The sequence below is a fragment of the Neovison vison genome, chromosome 8, assembly GCF_020171115.1.
Source record: "Neovison vison isolate M4711 chromosome 8, ASM_NN_V1, whole genome shotgun sequence".
NCBI lineage: Eukaryota > Metazoa > Chordata > Mammalia > Carnivora > Mustelidae > Neogale > Neogale vison.
Window position 1 is genome coordinate 83048222 of NC_058098.1, and position 11664 is coordinate 83059885.

An 11664-nucleotide genomic window follows, 5' to 3' on the forward strand; every position below is an offset into this window, starting at 1 on the left:
TGTACAGCTCACAGCTGATAATCACGGCTGATACAACAGGTCTAAATGCCACACGGACCAGAAGATGGGCTCATGTTATTCTAAGTTTCTCAGGTGTGGGGCTGGTGCTGGGGTAACCGGCTATGTCCTGTTAACCCTTTGGACTCCAACAGTGGAACATAGAAGAGACACTGGCTGCAACCATAGAGGGAACCCCCCTCTCTTCCCAGGCACTGAGTTCAGTGAGCTTGAACAGAAGAAGTTTGTGTGCAGGATCCTGGGTGGCTCAGTCAGTTAAGCATTTGCCTTTGGCTCAGGTCATGATCCCAGGGTCCTGAGATCAAGTCCCACACAGGGTTCCCCACTTAGCGGGGAACCTGCTTCTCCCTCTCCCTCTGCCTGCAGCTCCGTTTGCTTGTGTTCACTCTCTCTCTCAAATAAATAAATAAATCTTTAAAAAAAAAAAAAAAAAAGGACAAGTTTGTGAAAGAGATAGCTGTGCGCTTCCATGTCTTTGGGCTTCATCTTACAAGCACGTGGAGATCCGGTCTGGTAGCTTTCACTGCTCCTGGGGAATGTAAGACTGTATTTCAGAACATCTAAATACCACCACGGAAGGGGGAGAAACTGCCAAATAAACTTTAACACAACACTTGTCACTTAAAATGTTGATCTTATACTTACTTAACAAGCTCTTTTAGACTTACTTAGACATAGATTTTACCATATGTTGTTCTTGTGCATACATAAAAAGGAAAAACATGAGCAAAATAACCAAGTATTCTTAGAAGCTCTTTATATTCAGAACCCAAATATTCTGAATCATGTTTGTTTTCAGAGTTGGAAAAGAGCTTTTAGTGAATATCATTTTACTTTTTTCCTAAGCCTTCACACAAGTCTAGAACATATTCTGCATACAGATCTTTTTACATTAAGAACTCTGTTTTACAGTGTTTCCCCTTCTCACATTTCCTTCAAGCTTTTTGATTTGAAATAATTTTCGACTCACAATAACTTGCAAAAATAGCACAAACAGTTCCTGTTGGGGCGCCTAGGTGGCTCAGTCAGTTAAGGATTTGCTTTTGGCTCAGGTCATGATCCCAGGGTCCTGGGATCGAGCCCCATAGCCAGCTCCCTGCTCAGCGGAGAGCCTGCTTCTCCCTCTCCCACTCCCCTTGCTTGTGTTCCCTCTCTCACTATCTCTCTCTGTCAGAAAAACAAATAATAATAAAAAAAGAGTTCCTGTATATGTACTACCTAGCTTCCCCTCAGGTTTCAAATTACCTTTCAAAAATTGAGATCTCATGCTCATACCACAAAATTCACCCTTTGAAAATATATAGTTCAATGGTTTTTAATATGCTTACCATCATCACTACATATTCCAGAATGTCTCCATCACCCCAAAAAGAAAGCTTACACCCATTAGCCATTATTCCCCAGCCCACTGCGCCTACTCTCTTACCTGCAACCACTAATTCACCTTCTGTCCCTATGGCTGAGCCACTTTTTAATTCAGAGTGGCCTGTGTGATCGCAGACAGTGTCACCTTCTGCGTCATCAAGAGCACTGGCGATGGAGCTTTTTACAAAAGTGCTCTGCTCCGTCTGCTGGGCTTTCTTCCAAGCTGCTGATGCCCGTTCTTCCAGTTTTGATGCACATGGCAGGCAATGACACGTCCATTGTAACAGCTGCCTGCCAAATGAGATTGTCATTTGACTCCCCATTTTATAGAGGTTAAAATGTGGAGGGGGAAAAAAAGCTCACCTCTTAGTATTGATGAAACTCTGTGATGGAAGTTTATTTGGGACATTTCAACTTAGTTGGTATTGCATCACTGTCAAACATCATATTGTCATATGTTTATATTGTCACCTGATCCCTTTGCATAACTTCTGGCAAACCAGTTGGACAAAAAACAGCTGAGCAAATACGAGACAGGAATGAGGATAGTGATCCTCTTTTCACCCTAGGGTGCACTGGGCATTTAATTAAAGAACTGTTCTGCTCCCATTTCAGAGCCTTCTTGGAGGAGAGGCTAAATTACCTATCAATTGACAAAGGAACCCAAAGAAACACTGGATAGTAGGGTGTCGGTGTAGAGGTTGGCCTCATAAAGGTGGGAGCAGGACAACAGGTTTCTAATCCTCGCTTCAGGAAGTCCCCTGCCATGACTGAACCACAGAGTGACACCACTTGCCTCCTCTCCAGTCCTTACTAACAACACGCTGGTGATTTTCTGATTGTCCATTCCCCACCCCTTTCTGCCCAGCTCTGTGCCTGCGCAGGCTGACTGCTACGGACTACATTCCATGGTCATTATAGTCCCCTCGTTTCCTGGGGGTCTGGTCGACAGGAGCGAGTTCAGATGGTGGGACAAGCAAGTAGGCAGGTGTTTATCTTCCCCCACAGCCTCCCCTCCCCCTGGGAGCAGTCAGGGCCAGTTTTAGCACTGGTTTCTTTCCTCTGCCACAGTCCTGTTTGGCAGCATTTCTGCCTTGGCTAGAGCTCTCACTGAGTTCTGGTAAGAGCTCCCTTCCCTGATCCTCACGAGAACTTCCCTCTATAGAGTTCCTGGATGCTTCTGTGTCCTTTGTTGGTACCCTTAACCTTGCCCAGGCCTCTGTAAATAATCCCTTTGCTATATTCCCCTCAATTATCTCTTTGAGTATACCATGTGTTTCCTGCTGAAACACACAGTCCTTACCCCAGGAGGAGTGACTCACACACAGCTTGGTGCCTCTCCTCCTCTCTGTCCGGATGTGTGCCCCTGCAGCAGGCACCCAGTCCTTTCTCCCACAAAGCACAATTTTGTTGGGCCTGGCTCTGTTTCTGCAACAGGGTGTCTGCCGTTGGTAGCCAATAGGTTTAAATTCAGTGGAAAGATATTTAAAAACCCAGTTTTGTCTACTAATCAAAGCTGTATTCTACAATCCAGTTTTAACCAATTAAAAAGCTGAGATTAAAATAATATAATAAAATTAATTAATTAATTAATTAATTAAAAAGCTGGGATTTTGTTCCCTAAGATCTATTTCTCTGTTGCTCTGAATTCAGAAGATAGGAGGCATTATTCATGGGTCCCCTTAAATCTCACAACCACTCTCCTATTTATATCTCAAGTTTCAGCTCCCTGTGGAAAGCTATATTGTTTGGCATGCCTGGGTGGCTCAGTCGGTTAATCAAGCGTCTGCCTTCGACTCAGGTCATGATCCCTGTATTCTGGGATGGAGTCCTGCATCAGGTTCCCTGCTCAGCGGGGAGTCTGCTTCTCCCTCTGCCTGCTGCTCCCCCTGCTTGTGCGCTCTCTCTCTCTCTGATAAATAAATAAATAAAAGCTATATTGTTTAGCAAGCTGTTCAAAACAAATATACCCATGACAAACTTATGATCTACCTCTTTCTACCCCAACCTTCTCCAATGTTCCCTATTTCATTCTATTGTACCATTCTCCACCCAGTTGCTGGAAACCAGAAAGTCATTCTTGAAACCTTCTTCACTCTTAAATATACAAATTTTCAAATACTATAGATCCTGCCTATGAACAGATCATTAATCCACCCATCCTCTCTCCATCTGCTGCAACCTTGGTATAAGCCACCATTAACTCTTGCTGGGACTGTAATAATGGCTTTTTTAAAAAGTCTTAAGGTGTAAACACACTATAAGAGACAAAAATTTGCCCTCTTTCTAGAGTCTCAAATGTATCATGAAGCTTCTAGAAGTTCAAAATAGCTAAGAAAACATTCATTCTAGTATAGAATGAATTCTAGTCATTTTTTCTAATAGTAAGTGACATTTTTTTCTTACTTTTTTTTTTTTTTTAAGTAAGCTCTACACCCAATGTGGGGCTTGAACTTATGGCCACACGATCAGGAGTTGCACACTCCACTGACAAAGCAAGCCAGGCATCCCAAGTGACATATTTTTAAAGATTTTTATTTATTTATTTGACAGAGATGACAAGCAGGCAGAGAGGCAGGCAGACAGAGAGGGGGGAAGCAGGCTCCCCGCTGAGCAGAGAGCTTGATGCAGGGCTTGATCCCAGGACCCTGGGATCATGACCTGAGCGGAAGGCAGAGGCTTTAACCCACTGAGCCACCCAGGCGCCCCTTAAGTGACATATTTTTAAATGAAAGCACCTAACTACAGTATCTAAGGGCCTTAAGACAAAAAAGTAACTGATCAAAGTTTTGGAGCTGTAGGAACGATGAAGGGTGTGCTCCAGGTTTGCAAGTGCTCCCTAGATTGAGAACTGAGCCATATCTGGAGGTCAATAATAGCATCATTGTTCTTGGAGATACATAATAAGGAAGACACCCTTTTTTTTTTTTTTTTTTAGGATTTTATTTATTTATTTATTTCACTGACAGAGATTACAAGTAGGCAGAGAGGCAGGCAGAGAGAGGAGGAAGCAGGCTCCCTGCTGAGCACAGAGCCCAATGTGGGGCTTGATGTCAGGACCCTGGATCATGACCTGAGCCGAAGGCAGAGGCTTTAACCCACTGAGCCACCCAGATGCCCCAGGAAGACACCTTTGACCCCAGTATCCTCCAGGGCTCTCTACCCAAGTCTGTTGCTGTTGTGGGCTGAACTGTGTACCCCAAAAAGATATGTTCAAGTCCAGTCCCAGTGAATGTCCTGTTATCTAGAAATAGGTCATTGCAAATGTATTTAGTTAAATGAGGTCACATTGAATTCGGGTATGATTGGTGTCCCTATAGGAATAGGAGAAGAAACACAGACACCGATAGAGAGGAAAGGAGGCCACAAGAAGACAGAGGCAGGGATGAGAGTGACACTGCCACAAGCCAAGAACACCTAGGGCTACCAGATGCCGGAAGAGGCAGAGAAGTATTCTCCCCTGGAGCCTTGGGAGGGAGCATAGCTCTGCAACATTGATTTCGGATTATCTCTATTATCTCTACAACCATGAGACAATAAATTTCTGTTGTTTTAAGCTACCCAGTTTGTGGTACTTTGTTACAGAAGCCATGGAAACTAATAAACCAGCCTTTGAGAATATAGTCCTCAAGAACACCAATTGGCAAACTATGGCCCATTGGCCAAACCCAGCTCACTGCCTATTTTTATATGGTTCATGAGGTAAGAACTCTTTTTTTCTTCAGAATGTCTGTAATAAATTTAAGGATAGAGAATATTAACTTCAAACCTCATTTAAGTGAAATGTTATCTCCCAAAAAAGAATTCAATGTTTGTCATCAACAGATCTGTATTATAAAAAAAAAATTACACTAAATTACTATTATGTTTTTTCAAAAAGATCTATTTATTTGAGAGAGAAAATGGTGGGGGGATTGGGGGAAGGGGCAGAGAGAGAGGGAGAGAGAATCTCAAGCAGACTCTAGCCCTAGGGAGCACCTAATCAACTTTCTGTCTCTGTGGATCTGTCTATTCTAGACATTTGTTTTTAAAAGATTTTATTTATTTATTTGACAGAGAGAGAGATCACAAGTAGGCACAGCAGCAGGCAGAGAGAGGGGGGGTAAGCAGGTTCCCTGCTGAGCAGAGAGCCAATGCGGGGCTTGATCCCAGGACCCTGAGATCACAACCTGAGCCAAAGGCAGAAGCTCAACCTACTGAGTCTACCCAGGCGCCCCATATTAGACATTTTATAGACATGTTTCATGTTACTTTTCTTTACTTGCTTTGGTTGATCTTAATTTTTATTTTGTTTTCTTTCAATACTTTAAAACAAGAACAAGAACTAATACCAGAAGCATGAGCTGTAGGTGGCTTTGACTTCTCTGACATAAATCTTTCCTATCCTGAAATTTAGCCCATAGTTGAGGCCCCACTAGCTACATGCCTTATGTGGACTAAAAATGTCTTGGACTTCCCCTTACAAAAATGCTCTGTGACTAAACATCCTGAGATCAGGAAACTGGACCCCAGTGGACAGGGATACTGAGCCTCCTAGCTTGTAGCTCTTTGAGCAGCTGAATTGACAAGACAGAAACCAGCCCAAACATCTCTTGTAGTTTGCTGGTACCGTAGACAACCGCCCCCTCCGCCAACCGCCTTACCAGAGGTTTTGCCTGCTATGGTTTCAGATACCCATGGTCAACTGCGGTCTGGAAGCAGATAATCTTTCCTGTGACCTATTGTCAGAAGGAAAAATAGTAGCCTAATGCTAAGTAACAACGCCTCACGATTTCCACATCATCTCATCCCGTAGGCATTTTATCATCTCACATCATCACAAGAAGAGGAAGGGTGAGTACAGCACATAAGCTATTTTGAGAGAGAGTGAGAGAGACCACATTCACATAACTTTTATTACAGTATGTTGTTCTAAATGTTTCATTCATTATTCATCATTGCTGTTAAAATCTCTTACTGTGTCTAACTTACAAATTAAGCTCTAACATAGGGATGTCTGTACAGGAAAGGATATAGTGCATATATGGCTCAGTACTAGCCATGGTTTCAGGCATCCACTGGCAGTCATAGGACATATCCACATATAACCAAAGATGAGGGTGGGAGAACTACTGTAATATGAATCTCTGAAATAGGAATAAAAAGTGGTAAAAAGAAAATTACTTAACACAAATTGCCCTTGAGAAATGTAGCATAATCTTTAAACATGTCATATTAACTAAAATGAAGTTCTTTCAGAATTGAGATTTTTAAAGATTCTTACTTGGTCTCATGGATTATTTGCTTTTATTATTGGTAACAGATCCTCTGACAGAAAACCAACTCTTCACTTTGATTGTCATGGTGATTAACTCTAGTGAGTTCATTAGAAAATGGGCCCTTGGGTTCTCTCTTTAATCAATAAAGAGCCATAGCATTTAAATCAACTCATCTATTGTTCTGGTTATCTATGGTGCATATCTATGGTGCATAACAAACCCCAAGTTCATTGGCTTAAAACAATAAACCTTTTATTATCTATCAAGGTTTGTGTGGGTCAAGGTTTGTGTGGGTCAGGAATTCAGGAAGGGTTCCACTAGGTGGTTCTGCCTTAGGATCTCTCTTGGGGTTGCAGGAGCTAAAAGAGTTCATTGGCAGAGTGTGGGATGCCTGGGCATCTCTCTTTCACCATGTAAGGTGGGCTCTCAGTATGGTCTGTCTGCGTGGGTTAGCTTATGCTTCCTCACTGGATGGTGACCTCAGTGTGGTAATACTTCTTACACCTTGTCTCATGGCTCTAACATGGGGTCCAACAAGCCTGGTAGAATCTGTGCTACCTTTGGGCAAAGGGGCAGAAGGAGAGAAAGAACCTTAAGCAGGGTATGGAATCTCAAGCGAGGCTTGATATCACAACCCTGAGATCATGACCTGAGCTGGAATCAAGTCAGACACTTAACCACATGAGCCACCTATGTGCCCCTGCACCACCTTTTAGGACCTAGCCTGAAAAGTCATGTAAGTTATTTCCATCATAATTTACTGGTCAACTAGTCCTTAAGATTTGGTCCAGATTCAAAGGGAGGTGCCACACTATCGACCTCCTTCTGAGAGAAGGGTCAGAGAATTCGCAGAAAGGTTTCCAACTGCCATTATCTATGCAGAAGACGTTTCTTTGGTTTATGTAATAATTAACTCTACTGAGACACCTTATTTCTCTCTTACTTTTACTTCCTTGTGTTTAAATGGTTACAAATTGGGACTCCTGGGTGGCCCAGTCGGTTAGGTATCTGCCTTTGGCTCGGGTCATGATCCCAGGGTCCTGGGATCAAGTCTGGCAGGGAGCCTGTTTCTTTCGATCCCTCTGCCTGCCACTCTGCCTGCTTGTGCATTCTCTCTGTGCCAAATAAATAAATAAAATCTTTAAAAAAAAAGCTTAAAAAAATATTCACAAATTAAAGATTTCAGCTTTAAATGTTTTGCTTGGGTCGTATATGTTCTGCAGATAGATTAATTTTTATGTGAGGCTCAAATATTTCTGGCTGCTCTGTTCTACTCTGCTTACTTCCTGTTTGGTTGACTTTTATTTCCTGTACTTTTTGTCAAAGGGCTTTGTCAAAGTTGTAAACTTCCATTTTGGCCTAGGTGCTGGGTTCTATTTCTGAATCTCTCAGTAGTATTAAGCAACAGTATGTGTACAGTAACTATAATATAGGAAGTGAAAATTAAAGTACTATCTTAACTTAATATTGATAGAATTAAATGCCTACTTTAAAGAAATAATATATTTTAGTGGAGACCATTTTCAGAGAGCTCAGACCTCAAAGAGTTGATACACCTTCTCAGTATGAACTGCTCTTGGCCATTGGTTGGACTATTGAGGCTCTAGACCCAAAGATCTTATTCCCAAGTAATTACAAGCCTAGCTAGAATTCTCTTTTAGGGACAGTTCTGTGCTTCTTAAATCATTCTGGGCTGCAAACAGGAGCCTCAACTCAACTGGCTTGAACCATATGGGAGTATTTATTATCTCATATAACAAGCAGTCTGAGGTGAGATGATTCCAACTCAGTAGCTAACCATGTCATCAAAATTCATGTCATCAAAATCAGATTTCTTCTAAATCTTTTTTTTTTATTATTTTAATTTGTGGCCTTAAAATGGATTCTCTAGTTTACTTGTCACATGCAGACACAACAAAGTCCAGTGAATTCCTGGGTATCTCTTTTCATTAATGAAAAAAAAAACATGTATTCCAGAATCTCCCCAGCAAATTTCCCCTCCTATATCAGTCAGAATTATATCATTTGCCAATTCCTAAACCACTTTTTGGCTCAAGATGGGACTATCGTGATTGAGTTAAAAACGAAGATGGTATTTGTAGCAGGGTAGATAAGCCAAACAAAATCAAAGCTCGTGAAAAAGGGGGAAGAGGAGAAAGAATGATAGACAGGGGGCCTTTTAATACTAGGATTTACTGTAATACAAAAGGAGACACTCCTTTTCCCTGGATCATTCCTCCTAGATCATTGAATGACGCCATAATTAATACAGTTCCTCAAAGAAGAAACCTGGAAATTCTATTTTCCTACCGCCCCAAATATCTATTTTCTAAAGCCACTGCCTCAAATCACACACTTACCTTCTCTCCCCACCATTATTACAACTATTTTCCCTAACAGTCACCTGCCTCTAGTCTTGTACTTCCCTTAGTCCATCTTCCATGTTGTTGAGCCCATGAGCCTTCTCTCCTGGATTACCAGGGTGTTCTCATTGGAGCTCAAATGCTGAAAATGAAGTTAGATGCCACTTTCACTCTCTACTTCCTCCAACATGAGCTCATTTATATGGTGAAATTTGCTTTGTGGCTGCAGAAATATGAAAGTGTCCTGGTATAAGGAGGTTCAAGAGACAGATGGGAAAACAAGGCCAGTTGAGGAGATGGGAAATGTCTGTCATTATCACCAGCCTGATGATGATTTAGAGTCACAGCAGAGGAGGAGGTTAGAGCCAAAAGATAAAGGAACCATATTCATGATAGATTTTTGTGAGACTTTGTGCATAAGCAGTCCTATTTGAGGCCTATGTGACAAAGTGTGATACTGTGTTGGACTGAAGGGCAGGTCTTCTGAGCTCAGCAAAGCAGGAGAAAAGACTCCATGCTTTATCATATTCTGTCCCTATTTCAGCTCTAATTATCCTATACTGAATGGCAGGTCTGTGTCCTCACTAGCTAGAAGGTCTTCAGTGCCGATGCATAATTTCTTCTTTATATTCCAAGGGCCTACCACAGTGTTTGGGATGTGGTAAGTATTTAATCATTGGTTAATTCAATATTTATTAAGTTTAATTTCTTTTTAAGATTTTATTTATTTGACAGACAGAGATCACAAGTAGGCAGAGAGGCAGGCAGAAAGAGAGGGAGAAGCAGGCATCCTATTGAGCAGGGAGCCCAACACGGGGCTTGATCCCAGGACCCTGGGATCATGACCTGAGCTGAAGGCAGAGGCCTTAATCCTCTGAGCCACCCAGGTACCCCATTAATTTTCATTTATATATGCAGAACCCAAAAACAACCACTTAGAGAAAGGATGCAACCTACATCATATCACTTTTAAGACAAAAAATGTATTCAAATCATACCCAATAATATTGAAGTATTATTTTATGATTTATGATCTTGATCTACAATTTTTAATATGACTAAATATAGGTAAACGTGTATATGTTTGCTATAAAAATGAAAAAGTATCATCTGTAAAATCCAAAATTGGGTTTATTACATTTTGAACCTCATTAGAGTTTTTGATAGTTGGCTGAAAATATTAGATGAAATAGTTAGAATAATTAAATTATTGGATGAAAGTCATGTTTGTCTTCAATCTCAGTTGTTAGTTAACAAATATAAGCCTTTCTTATGCTGCAACTTAGAAAGCCTAATTTTCAGATCATAATTCCCTATTTTTCCAACTTGTCATGCAAAATCTGGTTTTTAACCTTATTAAGACCTATAAACTTTGGAACAATTTCCAGTTTCCTAGGACATCCATTCTCTAGTCAACTTCCTTCCTTTTTAAAAAAAAATTTTAAAATATTTCATTCATTTATTTGATAGAGAGAAAGCAAGAGAATGAGAACACAAGCAGAGGGGGAGAGGGAGAAGCAGGCTCCCCAGGGAGCAGGGATCCCAATAAGGGGCTCCATGCTGGGCTCAATCCCAGGACCCTTGGGACAGGACCTCAGACAAAGGCAGATGCTTAACCAACTGAGCCACCCAGACATCCCACCAACATCCTTCCTAAACAGGTTGGTATAAAAACTATGGAGCGAACAAACGAACAAACAAAAAAACCCAAAATACACAAACAAAATTATAGCAACACAGGAAAATATGAATAATATTTTTTAAAAGGCTACCAAATTTTATGTATGTATACCATTCATGATTGTAGCTATATAAAATAAACAAAAAAAGTTATGCGAGGATACACATCCAACCATTACTCTTGGATATTTTTTTGCAGAGCTGGGGGTGAGGTCATTTTAATTTAGTCTCATTTCCTGTGCTTTAGTTTTTTGCTATGACCAAATAATAGCAGAAGAAATACATCAAAGCTTGTATATAAAAAAGCTCTGGAAGGGAACACATACATACATTCTCACACCAGCACATTGGTGACATCTGTATTAGTGAGGTAGAATTACAGGTCATTTTTCTTTTCCCCAATATGTCTTTAGAATGTTTTAGATGTATATTTTCGATGCTGTAAATTTTTAAAAAGATTTATTTATTTATTTGAAGAGCTGGTCTTCAGATACAGTTCTGATAATCATGAACTTAACTTTTTATAGTATCTTACTTACTCGATTTCATTATTTCTAACTTTGACCTAGAAATATTGCCATCAGAAACTTTTTTTTTAAGATTTTATTTATTTATTTGACAGACAGAGACCACAAGTAGGCAGAGAAGCAGGCAGAGAGAGAGAGAGGGGGAAGCAGGCTCCCCGCTGAGCAGAGAGCCTGATGCGGGGCTCGATCCCAGGATCCTGGGATCATGACCAGAGCCAAAGGCAGAGGCTTTAACCCACTGAGCCACCCAGGTGCCCCAATAAATAAAATCTTTTTTTAAAAAAATGATATTAAAAAAATGATATTTACTGAGCATCTACAATACTCAGAGCACTGTGCTAAACCTTAGAGAGAACAAATGATGAATAAGACACAGTCAGTGCCTTTAATAAAACATGTTAAAGGAGCTATTTTTACTTTTTCCACAGAGATGCTGAATTAAGAACTCTTGGG